The sequence below is a fragment of the Nannobrachium achirus genome (genome assembly GCF_963921795.1).
Source record: "Nannobrachium achirus genome assembly, chromosome: 10".
In the NCBI taxonomy this organism is placed as follows: domain Eukaryota; kingdom Metazoa; phylum Chordata; class Actinopteri; order Myctophiformes; family Myctophidae; genus Nannobrachium; species Nannobrachium achirus.
In genome coordinates, this window is record NC_137819.1 from 20429465 (window position 1) to 20443301 (window position 13837).

Below are 13837 nucleotides of genomic sequence, written 5' to 3' on the forward strand. Positions count from 1 at the left end.
TCCTGATGATAAGCCCAGTCACGCTTAAAGTATACCACTTCACAGTACTATAATGCCTATGGAAGTGCAGTTAGAAAATTGGAATAGCCATGGACAGGGTTCAGAAGGGTTCAGAACGCTAGGCTGGCAGGGTTAAGAAGGGCTTGGGTTCATCCCCCCTCTTCTATATGTTTGACCCCTTCTGACTCTTCCTGAATCCTCCCGGGACCCACTGGCCCCTCTCGAAACCCTTGTGGGTCAGAATGCAGAAGAGTGGGTTAGCAGGGTATGTGAAACATTTTCCTGTTATCCAGCTGAGCTCGGCTGATAGAAGCCCCAAAAGTCAGCCATCTCCTTGGGGATCAAGAGTTTTCCCAGCTGCTTGAAGATGATTAAAGATGAATGTCTGTGTCATTTGAAGCCCTTATAGACGAGTGACAAATAGCCCAAAAGTGCTTTAGTTTTCGAGATACCCCTACCGGAGGTAGGACCAAACACAACATAGTTTTTCCTCATCTCTAAGGTCTCCCATACATGAAATGGATTCTTGTATAAAAATATTTTACTGCAAAAGTGGTGAAATTGATATATAAAGTTATACACCCCAAACAAAAAAAGAACCCTCTCCGTCTGGGGGTTGAGGCATATAAACTCATGTAGATTCACAATGGAATGTCTGAGAGCTTTAAAACTTGGCACACTTGAAGTCAGGACATCCCTCTACATTCTAGAAAAGACAGAGAGTCAATATCTGAATGGAAGTAGGAGATACAGTCATTTAAACACATACCTACAATAGGCGGAAATGTAAATCTATGTAGCATGTTCTCTTTACTTTTAAGTGACTATGACATGGATTGCCATGGTAATACATATGAGGGCTTGTTGGAAAGGTGTGGTTCTACTGAATCCAGCAATACCAATTGTGTAAAGTTAGCTTACACACTCATGGAGTTATGGCACAAAACATATTAGGTGTCCCACATGGGGAAATACAGTTTTATTTTTATTTTGACTTATCAGTGGTGGAACAAGTCCCCAAAATGTATGAAATGTCCTAAACTTGAGACAATTTTGTCTGTCTGTCTGTCTGTCTGTCTGTCTGTCTGTCTGTCTGTCTGTCTATATATATATATATATATATATATATATATATATATATATATATATATATATATATATATATATATATATATATACATAATGTATTTTATAAAATATATGCAACTTCAAGATAATGCAGAGAAAATGAAGACCTGAAATGCAATAGAACTACTAATGATGATTTAGCACACCTGGCTGAGTTCCTATAGCTTCAGCAATTTGATGCTCAAGGTCCAGCATTCAAGGTTAACAGCATTCAGTTCTGTCCAGAATCGAGAAGTATTTGACTCCACCTGCTCCATCTGCATCTTATTTCCTACGTGGGTTTCTTCATAAAATGACAGGTAAATTGTTGCAAATATTGGATGGTAAAAAGATGAGAAGGACTTTGCCAAATCAAATGGCTAATTAGCCTGATGAAAAGTGACCTAGCTTAATGTTAGTTTGTCCATTAGCCCAGTGGTTCCCAAACCAGCCCAGTGGTTTCCAAACCTTTTAGCTTGTGACCCAAAAGAGAAATTAGACATTTGCCCAGGACCCAAACTTGTGAAAACAGCAGATCTACAAGCTCACAACGTTTCGCTTCGCGCCGTGTTGTGAGCTTGTAGATCTGCTGTTTTCACATCTTCTTAAATGGGTCCCAGCAGTGTTTGGGAACCAGTGTATTTGCATATACATTCACAATGGACTGTTTCACCAAAATAGAACAGTGCCTTAATTTGTATCACTGGTAACAATACTGTAAATAGTGCAAGTTGTCAACAACATAGATATTGTAAAAATTCTGAATTGTGTTTGTTTTTCCCCCCTTTTTTCCACTTTTTCCAGAATGGAGAGTGATGTACAAACAGTGGATCCAAATTGTTGTATCATCTGTGGTAAACATTTAGAAAAAGGGAAGAAACAAGATCCTTATGTAAAAAAGCCCACAGCAGAAGGCCTTCAACGTATTCTAAATGTTGCTCAACAGAGAAATGATGATGTTCACAAAACTCTGTCTCCATATACAGATGATATACTTTCATTCAAAATAAAGGTATCATATCATGTATCATGTAGAGCAAAGTACTCCAGTAAGACCAATATCAGTGAGCAACAAGTTACAGATGTTGAAAGTGAGAGCGCACCTGCATCAGTCTCATCAGGAAGACTGAGTAGGGTTGATACAATATAGTTTGATATACGAAGGGATTGTTTTATTTGTGGGAGAGACAGATCAAGACCAGAACCTCTGACAGCTATTATGACTGGTACAGGTCAGAGTACCCGAGACAAGGTCCTTCATGCAGCATCAGAAAGGCTTGATGAAGTTGTAAATCTACGGATGCTCTCCTATCCGGATCTCTTTGCATATGATGCCAAATATCATAAAAGCTGCCTGAAACACTACATCTCTGAACGAAATATGGCCTCTTTGGTACACAACAGATGCCATAGCATGAGTTGTTTGCTTCCCGTCCAGAGTATCCTCATTTTGATCAAAGTTATTGATCGCTGCATCAACAATTCCATGTTCAGAGACTCTAGTGAGGCCAGTTGGGATGTAGACACCACTCTCTGTCCTTGATATTTGGTCTGCTGCTGCAGATGTGAGGAAGTGTCGAACCTCTGTATAAGAAACACAGTGCCCCATTGCACTGAGTTCATCGATGAGCGACTTACTACCAAATTCATGATGAATCAAAATGGCAAGTCCCAGTGTGATTGGTGTATGGATGTGACGGCACTGTGCAATGAGATCATGGCAGATTGCAATGACAGGCAGATTGTCCTTTAAAGCTGGTCACAGGTCTTGTAATTTCGGTGGGCATTTGAATCAGTTCACAAAGTCATAAACATCATTTGGTACATAGTTGCTACAATGTAGACGTGATAGTCGATTACTGCTGACATATGATTTATGGTTATGGTCAACCTGTTCCATGCTCTTTCTCAATATGTCTGCAGCTCTATGTAGTATTTGCCTGTCAGAGAGACCTTGACTTGGCTGTGGTGTTTCACAGTCTTCCGTAGAAGATGTTGTCTCTTCAGGCTTATCTTGGAGTTGTGCAGCTCTCATTGCCAATCCCATGGGCACACTTTCAGAGCATATCAAATCAGACTTTCCAGCTCGTTGTACAAATACCAGCCTGTCTTTGTAATTCTGTAAGAGCTTTTCTTTCAGTTTCCAGGATGCAGTTTTAGTGTGTTGGACTGTCTCATCGTCATCCCCAGACCTCAGTGTGTTCAGTATATCAGTATATCAGTTCATCATAACTCCCAGTCAAGGAGTTCGGGTTCGAGTGTTGTCACTTTCATTTCTTTGGAGAAAATAGTTTTGTCAATGTGTTCGGTGAGCTTAATAAAAGCTTTGTCATAGATCAACACATTATCATACCGGGGACGTCACGGAGCTACTATTAGTCAGAAGCCGGTGCAGGCAGTGCGTGCCTTCTCTGGCCGCCAGCGACAGCAATAACTGCCTTCCAGGGTCCACTCATAGACATTCATTCATTCTAAAGACGGCAGACCGCTCCGTCTCCGACGTGATTACTTCCGCATGCTCGACATGATTGACAGCAGTAAATATCTGGTAAACGTTTGTTTAAAATATAATAGATCTATATAATAGATGCGCCTGTCCATAAATCAATTATGCTGGCACGCAAATGCCTAATTTATGAAAATGTCCAGCAATAAATAGTATTTCTAATTTCCTGGTTCCTCGCACTGATTAGATCCCGCCTACTGCATCCGGATTCACACCACGTCCACATCACATAACGTTTCCGTATCCGCTCTGACCGAAAATGTTGTTATAGCAACCTTTACGTTTGTAAATGCTTTTTAAACAAAAAGCAGCTATATGTTGCAGTGGCTTTGGAACAAATAACAGTATTTATTTTTTCTCGAAACGATGTCATGTTTTTTTGTTACATTTAGGACGTAAACAATCATTTTGATTCTGAACGCTGTGTTGTTAACTATAGAAGCACACTTCCTCTTAGACGGGGTCTGAGACGGACGTTTGGTAGGCCAATCAGAGGCAGGTAAGGGCGGGTCTTTCCCGAAAGTTTTCGTTGTGATTGGCTAATAGTCACTTGGCAGCAAGTTTTTCACACTACAGAAGGCTAAGCGTTAGGTTGTGGTCATTGTTGATGTTGTTCACTTCACAGACGCGAGGAATTACCATGAATTACCTACTTCTCATAACTCAATGGGAATGACTGAGGTATGTAGCCTTTCTATCTATGAGTGTCTGCATGTATTAAAGTAAACACGTTTAGTTGTGAAATCTTCACCACAATAGAACAAGGTCAATGGCGTTATTGTTAACATGTTATGATTGCTACAATGTCATACTGGCACAAGGTCAACTAAAATGAGTTCCTAGTAAGCATTTTGGCTTATTTGCACAGGAACCACTTTATGTATCTCATATAACATTGAAAGACAGGCAGATAGAAGTGGTGCAGTGGTGATTCAATGTTTGGGGGGTCGCGAACTATACAGGTCTATTGATATGCAAATAGTTAGTTTCTTTGTTAAACAGTTGTCGAGGTGTGAACTGGGGGGGGGGGGGGGGTGCGAGACCTTCTAGTAGAACACAGTACTTTGCATAGGGCATTATTAAAGGGGCTATCATAATTATCTACCCTGTGCTGTTTGCTACAGGGCTTCTGAATATCAATTCAATTCAAAGGAGCTTTATTGGCATGAGAAAACATACGTTTTTTACACTGCCAAAGCAAGTCAAATAAAAACAGTTGAAAATGGGGAACATCAGACAGTTCTTATATTGTTTAGTTATAGAACTGTAATGGTCCATTGGTGGCCACTGGAACATTTGCTCATGATAATATTTCATTGATGTATTCTCATCAATTAAGAAAATGGATAGAAACCTGAAAGCTACATCACTTTGCATTCTATTATGCCAAGTACTGTGTTCTGTCTGTCTTTCAATGTTATGTGAGCTACATAAAGTGGTTCCTGTGTAATTAAACCAAAAAGCTTACTAAGGTCTCCTTTTAGTTGGCCTTGTACCAATGATTTGTAGTGTCATGAAACTATTTTCCCCATGTACCCATATATTAGTCTAGTAATTCTAGGAAAAAAATCCACTCAGGTTGGAAAAAAATGTGTTATTTAGTTTCTCAACTGATTCTGACAGGAAATTAGGTATACTAGCCAGGATAAAACATCTACCATAATCTGCCCACTGCAAATACCCACAGTGGCCAAATCAAGTTGGGCTCCCATCGACTTTCTATACAAGAGGAAAATACACAGAAAAAAATCTGCTTTAAGTAGGATGTGAGGGGTCTAACTAGGGGTTTGTCATGATGCTGAATCCATTGCAAGCATTTGTTTTGCACAAAAAACATTCCTTGGGCTAAAAATGGCCCCAGAAAATGATGGTTTAGTGATGAAAAGTGATGAGTCATCACTTTTCATCAGTTTTGTGGGCGTTTTCTGGGGCCAATGAATGTTTTTTTGTGCAAAACAAATGCTTGCAATGGATTCAGCATCATGACAAACCCCTAGTTAGACCCCTCACATCCTACTTAAAGCAGATTTTTTTTCAGGGTATTTTCCTCCTGTATAGAAAGTCGATGGGAGCCCAACTTGATTTGGCCACTGTGGGTATTTCCAGTGAGCAGATTATGGTAGATTTTTTATCCTGGCTAGTAGACCTAATTTCCTGTCAGAATCAGTTGAAAAACTAAATAACACAATTTTTTCCAACCTCAGCTTTATTTTTACTGGACTATATGGAGATCCATGTACTGTATATGGAGATATGCTGTGAGAGCCCAGACATGCTTACTCAGTTATTCGTCCTTTGATGTCTATGACATTTGACCATGCATGTATGGTCTTATGACCATACATGGAGATCCCTGTCTGTAGAACCAGCCACACAGATATGGGCTGTCTTGGACAGCTGTCTTGGCCATATATGGATTCTGTTAGTGTGGTATGTGGCCTCCATATATGGCATTCCCATATGAAGTCCTGTTAGATATGAGCTTAATATTGATGACATCAGGGAACTCCATATATGGGCATAAAGGGATTCCGTTAGTGTGACATCACAGTGAAGCCAGAGCATGATGTCAGAGTGGCAGAGCCTGCATAAACAAGAGTTTCACCTCACTGTTACCTGTAATTGTGTTGTGACAATAAAGTTCATATATTGATTGATTGATTGATTGATTGACTGACTGATTATCTGAGTAAGCGAGAGGGGTTGTAAGGTTGGATCACGCTTTGAAGGTATGGGGTGCCATAACTTTGGTTGCTTGGTAGGCCAGCATCAGTGTTTTGTACTCTGTGCGGGCAGACCTGAACATTTTGGCTGGTTGAAGATCAATCATGCTGCGACATTCTAGATATTTGCAGAGGCTTAAGTGCACATGCCGGAAGGCCAGTGAGGAGAGCGTAAATGTTGATGAGTGTTTTCTTTTCTTCTTTTTTTCCCCCATCCAGTTGGTTGCAGTGAGACACCTGTTCCTCCCAACGATGTTCCTGACACTACCTTCGTAGGTCTTCTTCACTCCAGATTTTATGCCCATACATGGAGATACCTGTCTGTAGAACCAGCCACACAGATATGGGCTGTCTTGGCCATCTGTCTTGGCCGTATGTGGCCGATGTGGCCTAGTCCTGTTAGATATGGGCTTAATATTGATGACACTCCATAGATGGGCATAAAGGGGATTCTGTTAGTGTGACATCACAGTGAAACGAGAGCCTGATGTCAGAGTGGCAAACCCATTCTGTCTGTGACAGAGACACTAATACATACATACTGACAAGCTGTGACCGTTCACATACTAATCTGCGACCTACGTTCGCCATGTCCACAGCTAGGCATTTATCCTGTGCTTGTGCTTGTCCTGTACTTACAACATTACCCAACATTGTCATTGTAAGACATTACGATGTCACATGAAGTTTGACCAATCATGGAAAACCACTCTTTGCCCCTCTCTGATGAAGCTTTGGGAATAAAAGCCCCCCTGATTGGCTACTGGCATAAACACAGACAGAGATTTGGATAATTTATAGATTTTATAGAATTGTGCAGATATTACAAAGCATCATGGCTTAATGATCTTTCATTTCATCTTTTAAGGTGTCAAGAAAGGTTCCCAGGTCTTCTCTTGTAAGGAAAGGACAAATCAGGTAAAAGAAATATAGGACCCTCTCTGTCTGTGTCTGTGTCTGTGTCTGTCTGTCTCTCTCTCTCTCTCTCTCTCTCGCTCTCGCTCTCGCTCTCTCTCTCTGTGTGTGTGTGTGTGTGTGTGTGTGTGTGTGTGTGTGTGTGTGTGTGTGTGTGTGTGTGTGTGTGTGTGTGTGTGTGTGTGTGTGTGTGTGTGTGTGTGTGTGTGTGTGTGTGTGTGTGTGTGTGTGTGTGTGTGTGTGTGTGTGTGTGTGTGTGTGTGTGTGTGTTAGAGCTGGGATACCCGACCGAAAACCCGCGGGGCCCGACAAGCCCGACGACAAAGTCCCATGCTGAGGTAAACACGTTTTTGTAGTTTGATTGGAAATGGCGTGCCGCTGAATGGAGCTCCTAGCTTGTGTTCCCACTCCTGTCCCTTGCATTGGATGTTTATTTTTCTGCGCTGTTGTGTGCAGTCGCAGTGCACTGTGCCAGCACACATCACATCACTCAAGTAAATCCTGGCTTTTATACTTCATCGCGGTGTGTTCCGTGACAAAACTGTCTGATCTACAAGCTCACAACGCCTCGCATCCGCAACGCGTTGTGAGCTTGTAGATCTGCTATTTTCCAGGCGCAGAAACCTGCAGCAGTCACTGTGTCAGACGTCCTGTTTAGCGCACGTTATTATTTGTATTATTTAATTATCAACGTAGCCTACTATTTAAACACTTTCACAAGCCACATTGTCGATTAATATTCATATTAAGGGTAAAATGCAGGCACGCTGAATGTGCTGCACATTAGAACAAGTTTGCTAGTGAGTGTAAATCAGTGGCTTCCTCAAAGAAAAAGAAATGAGGCGAAAAAGCGCTGGAAACATAAGGTTCGGGCCTCGGCACGGGTCGGACGCATTTTAACGATTAATGCTCAGACGTCGATTCGGGTCGATCGGGCCGATCCCAGCTCTGTGTGTGTGTGTGTGTGTGTGTGTGTACAGTATATATTACACATACACATATACTGTGTATAATGTGCGTTTTTGTAATACTTGTGTACTTACAGGAACGCTTCCCCTGCAACATCGTTGACATGGACGTGTGGGATGAAGTGACTTCGACTCACCTGGACAACTGACTGCTGCTTGAGGTTCTCGTGCTTTGTGTCCGGGTGGATTTCAGGCCCCTGGGATCAGTAATGCTACGGAGAGCACTTCTACACTGGACGGCAATGCGAGATTGGACTGAGAGTGGATATGCCCACGGAATGGTTGTTGGGGGGGGGGTTACAACTTATGATGGAAAGACATGATTGGCAGCTGCCATGTTAGCCCCATATAGAACCTCACCCGTCGCTGCATACTGTTGTGCTCCGAGATGAGGTCCTATAAAGCACTGGCCCGGACTGCCACCACGTTGAGTTGGAAAACACTCGTAACAAAATCGTATCCAAAAAGTAAAGGTAGTTCCCAGCTCCCAGACTGTGGTTTTCCATCCCACGGTACATAAAACATGCACCACGCTTATTTAGTGTCATTAAATTCAGAAAAGCCCCTGGCGTAGTCTCGCGTGGCCAGACTGTTGCCTAACGCGATTTGCAAATGCTCCCTGGCTACGCGAGACTACAGTACAGTAGTTCCGGTTGAATGGGAAAACATTACAAAACTAACGATTTAATCGGTTGTTTTATGCTGTGGTTCATGTTTTATGTACCCTGGGATAGGAAACCACAGTCTGGGAGCTCTGAACTACCTTTACTTTTTGGATAAAATGTAGTTTTGAGTGTTTTCCAACTCGATGTGGAGGCGGTCCGGGCCATCGCTGCGGCACCTTTATAGGACCTCATCTCGGAGCACAACAGTATGCAGCGACGGGTGAGGTTCTATATGTGGATACTGCCATGTATGCTCCTAATGGCCATGGACTGCTGGGTGAAATGACATGCTTGGACTATCATGACTACCATATCTGTATACCTTCATTCATATTTATTTGTGCAAGAGAGCACACAAGTACTGCGATGTGTGTCCTCTGGGGGGGTCACCAGCCCATTCGCCTAAAACGTATTTGCCTCAACACATTTGGTCCTTTCGCCTGGCACTTTCGCCGCGGAGGAGAGTCTTTTCACCGCCGTTGAAGAGCCATTTCGCCTAAATGTTCAAGGGTCCATTTTTGTATCCATTTTGCCTGGCTTAAAATGTTAAAGTTAAGTTGTGTGTCTTTTATGACACGCTATGCAGCGCACTGGCCGGGCTGCCACGCTGTGGGCAGACAGACAGACAGACAGACAGACAGGTACAGACAGACAGACAGACAGACAGACAGACAGGTGCAGACAGTCAGAATTTGGCACAGAGCAGAGGAGAGCGCACTGACCAAAACCAGACACGGAAAGTTTATGCTTGCGGGAGGATCTGCACGCCTCTCACCAGAACAATTTTGCTGCATATCCTTTTTACAAAACTTCTTCACCATAAAGCATACTAGCAGCAGGCCTATGATAGTCTTCCAAATCAAATGCTATGATGTATATCGGGACGTCATGACCTATTTGCGCAGTGCACATATCAATTAATTAATTATTTGGATGCACCTGATTCCATAGCTCTAATCTGTATGTCTACGCTCAATTCTGCTGTCAGACTGTACATGTTTGCATATTATCCCTTTGTCATTTAAATATTATAGTGACTGTCACAGGTGTTCCTGTCAAACGGTGACCATTACTCAAGGCTATGTGCTCTATATAGTAATCACATCAATACAGATTAGAGCTATTGGAATCAGGTGCGTCCAAATAATTAATTGATACGTAGCCTACCTATGGGAATTATATGCTTTTCATACGGAAGAATGTGAAGCATTTGCATGGCTCTTATCTCAGTTATGCCCTATGCAGGTGCAGTGCATATTTACGGTAACTGGGGACCCCCCACCCTGACAAGCACTAAAAGTTGAGGCATTACATTTTGTATAACACGGTTCTATTGTGAAAATAGCAGATCTACATGCTCACAACACCTTGCAATGTGAGCATGTAGATCGAGATGACATGCACTTGTTAAATGTATTCTTGCAGCTGTGTGCGTAAATGCGTGAATCGTCTAGAAAGGGTGGGTGAAAACTCTCTCATCCACGGCGAAAGTGCCAGGCGAAAGGACCAAATGCGTTTAGGCGAATACGTTTTAGGCGAATGTGCCTGACACCCTCTTGGGTATGCATGACGGTGTCCTCTCTTGTTTGAATCAGGGACCAGCATCTCTGGCAAAGGTCATCATTAACAGGCAATGAGAGAACAGTGTTCCTGGTGATGTCATTGGCATCGCCAGTGGTGATGCCAGTCATGACGTCTCTACTTCAATCCCAAAGAGGATTTAAACTAGCAGTTGTACCAGGTAGTTTCAGCATTTAGAACAGCAGTTGTACTCGACATTAGTGATGATGTATATGTTTTGTTTTTTTGTTTTGTTTTTTCACTAAGGAAATGTTCAGATTGGGATAGAGCAGTGTTTTTCAACCAGTGGTCCGTGAGGGAGTTCCAGGTGGTCCCAGCTAAATGATGGAGAGTTGGTAACCAAATGGACCCTTATAGAGCTTCTTTAACTCTTGAGAGTGTGAAATGAAACCAAATGGACCCTTATGGACATCAATTACAAGAAGTCTACCTTTACCTGTTATCACCTATGTCAGTGGTTCTCAACCTTTTCAGGCCGTGACCCCCAAAACAATCTAATTTTAACTGCCAGTTAATCACATTTTAACCGCATGACGAGCACTAAGAGTTGAGGCATTACATTTTGTATAGCGCAGTTTCTATTGTTAAAATAGACGATCTACATGCTCACATTGCCTCGCGTTGTGAGCGTTGTGAGCATGTAGATCTGCTTTTGGGTCTGAGAGGCAAAATCCCATCTAATGCTAATCAACATGCGTGTGTGTGTGTGTGTGTGTGTGTGTGTGTGTGTGTGTGTGTGTGTGCGTGTGCATCCTCCACACGCGCACCGCACATGCAGATCTCGTGTGCGTGTACTGTACATCCCCCTCCACCCCCCTGTGTCTTGCGATAACTTGTTATGATTTGACACTTTAATAAAATTGAATTGAATTGAATGCAAATGGTTTCCTTTCATGTCTGTTTCTATAGCTGTTTTTGATCTACTCAATGCACTATTTCTCATATAGCCTAGTTTTTATATAGTTAACTACTGTATAGGGGCAAAGATCCATTTTCAGACACCATCTGTCTTCTTTCTATATGCATTGCATTGTACATGTGACAGTGTGGCCGTACATTATCTGTTCACTTCAAATTGGAAATTGTGTGTATTTAACAGTTGACTCACTTTAGACTTTTATGTTGTTGAAATTATCAGTTGAGAATTGTCACTTCTGAACACAAAGCATAGTCCATGATTTGTGTAATGGGGAACGATTACATGGGCAAATATAGAACAGTCTGGTACTTTATTTATTATAATGCCTTTAAAACCCAAGAAAATGTGCCATTTCTGAATCTGCATAATTATTACCACACCAAAGATATAAGCTCATATGCATCATAGGCAGTCTTACACAACCATGTCCAACATCCAAGTTCATATCCAATCTCATATCACCACATTACACATACTTTCCATATACTGTATATCCGAGCCATGCAGTTGTCCGAGTATGCAAGTGCACGAACAGGCCTAAAGCATAAACACCACTAGCCCATTGCTGGTGGGCACAGGGTAACCAGACTGTTATTGTACGATTAATTGTTTCTAGGGTAACTTCTGACGTTGTGTGGGTCTATTGGGGTTTCAATTATTATGTCATCATGATGAAACCAAAATGAACTAATGGGTCATGGGGATTTCCGTCAATCCTGTCATGACGTGTCTGTCCGCTGTCTGACCGTCCGTCTGCATGCTGACCACTGATACTAAACAGTGTCACCAATTTGGAGATGACATCACAGCCTGGCCTGGACACAGAACACATATGGGTATACAACGGGTATTGCACAACTGGACATAGATTGTAACTATTCTGCCCAACGGGCAGCGGTCTGGGTTCTCCAACATTACTTCTGAGACTCCTACATTCAGTCCCTCATCACACCCCCGGGCACAGGACTAGTAACATATAAAACCAGCATCTTCACTTCTACAAAGACTGGTTAAATGTATTACAAGTAGGAACCAACCTTCAATTTCCCAGAATTGCATCTTTGTAGTTATTACAGTATAATAAACATTGTCAGCAGAACTTATGTGAAATGGGGCCAACGTGGGGTAACATGTCATTAGGTCGACTCCCTTTGGTCCGACCACCTAAACCTCACCTTAACCCTAACCCTAACCTCAATAAAACTAGCAGATGTGACTTATACTTTGTTACAGTGCAGCAGTAACAGCCTATCTGACTTTTTATCCTTTTTGAGCAGTGCTACCGCCCCTAAGTCTGGCTTTCTGTGTATGTTTAGCCCCTTTTCCACAGACCCCACTCCACACCACACCGCCCACTTGTGCCAGGTTTTCCACTACAAGGACCTGGGTAGAGTGGTGTGAAAGTGGTACTAAACATGGTACTAAAAAGTATCCAGTCTAGAGTAGGTCTGAGCTAGGCCAAACAGGGCCAAACACTTCATAATGACTGATCACTCACTGACTTTTCATTTAGACCACCAGGATATAGTTGTAACACATGATAATAGATTCTATTGTGTTATAACCACTATTATAATCTATTACAGTGTATTATAATTATCATAGTAATACATTAATACTTTATTGTGTATTATAATCACAGTTATAACACATTATAGTGTATTATAATTTAGGATAGTTGTAATACAAATGTATATTGTATAATAATCACAGTTAAAAGGGTCAATTTGTTTCTTACCGATAGGGGTACTTTTGTGTAATGGAAAATGTAGATATTTTTATGTGGTGCGGTGTGGTGTGGTGTGGTGTAGTGTGGTGTGGTGTGGAGCTAAAGCTGCAGTCGAAAATGGGCTTTAGTGTCGGTATGAGCACATTACTCGATGTATGGCGATAGCTGACATCACAGACAGATATGCAGGTGTCGTGTTTGATACCACCGCTCACTTCGTACCGGGAACTGCCCATAAGTCTGAAAGGTCATTAGTCCTACATTTGTTAGGGTTAGTGTTAGGTTAGGTTAGGTTTAGGGTTATGTTTAGGGTTAGGGTTAAGGTTAGGTTTAGGGCTAGGGTTAGGGTTATGTTTAGGGTTAGGGTTAGGGTTAGAATTCACACCGTTGCGATTTTATCATTTATATACCAATTAAGCTTCATTCATTACACACTGTCATTTAACAAAGTATGACAAATCAGGATTAATGGAGTAAATATGCTAACAGCCTACGCTCTATAGTAGCCTGCCATGTCTACCTGTCCTTGACCAAGGAATGTTCCTTTTGTGGGTGTTAGCATCGCATGCAGAATATCCAGGTTCATATTCATTACTTTCATCTGTAGAGTTACAAAACCCTATCATTAATTATCATGAACTGTGCAACGATAGTGAGTAGGATTAGGCAGGTGATCTTTTGCAATGTGTGTAAATCATTCTGCAGAGTTTTGCCAAGGAACATT

The 13837-nt window shown here is 41.9% G+C and overlaps 1 long non-coding RNA gene across 1 annotated transcript; it reads left to right on the forward strand.

Annotated features, from left to right (window-relative positions):
* Positions 1–4194: 4194 nt before the first annotated feature.
* Positions 4195–11276, forward strand: LOC308293345. Its single transcript, XR_013962453.1, has 4 exons — positions 4195–4294; positions 6556–6608; positions 7205–7254; positions 8297–11276. It is a non-coding gene; the product is annotated as an uncharacterized lncRNA (long non-coding RNA).
* Positions 11277–13837: the final 2561 nt, after the last annotated feature.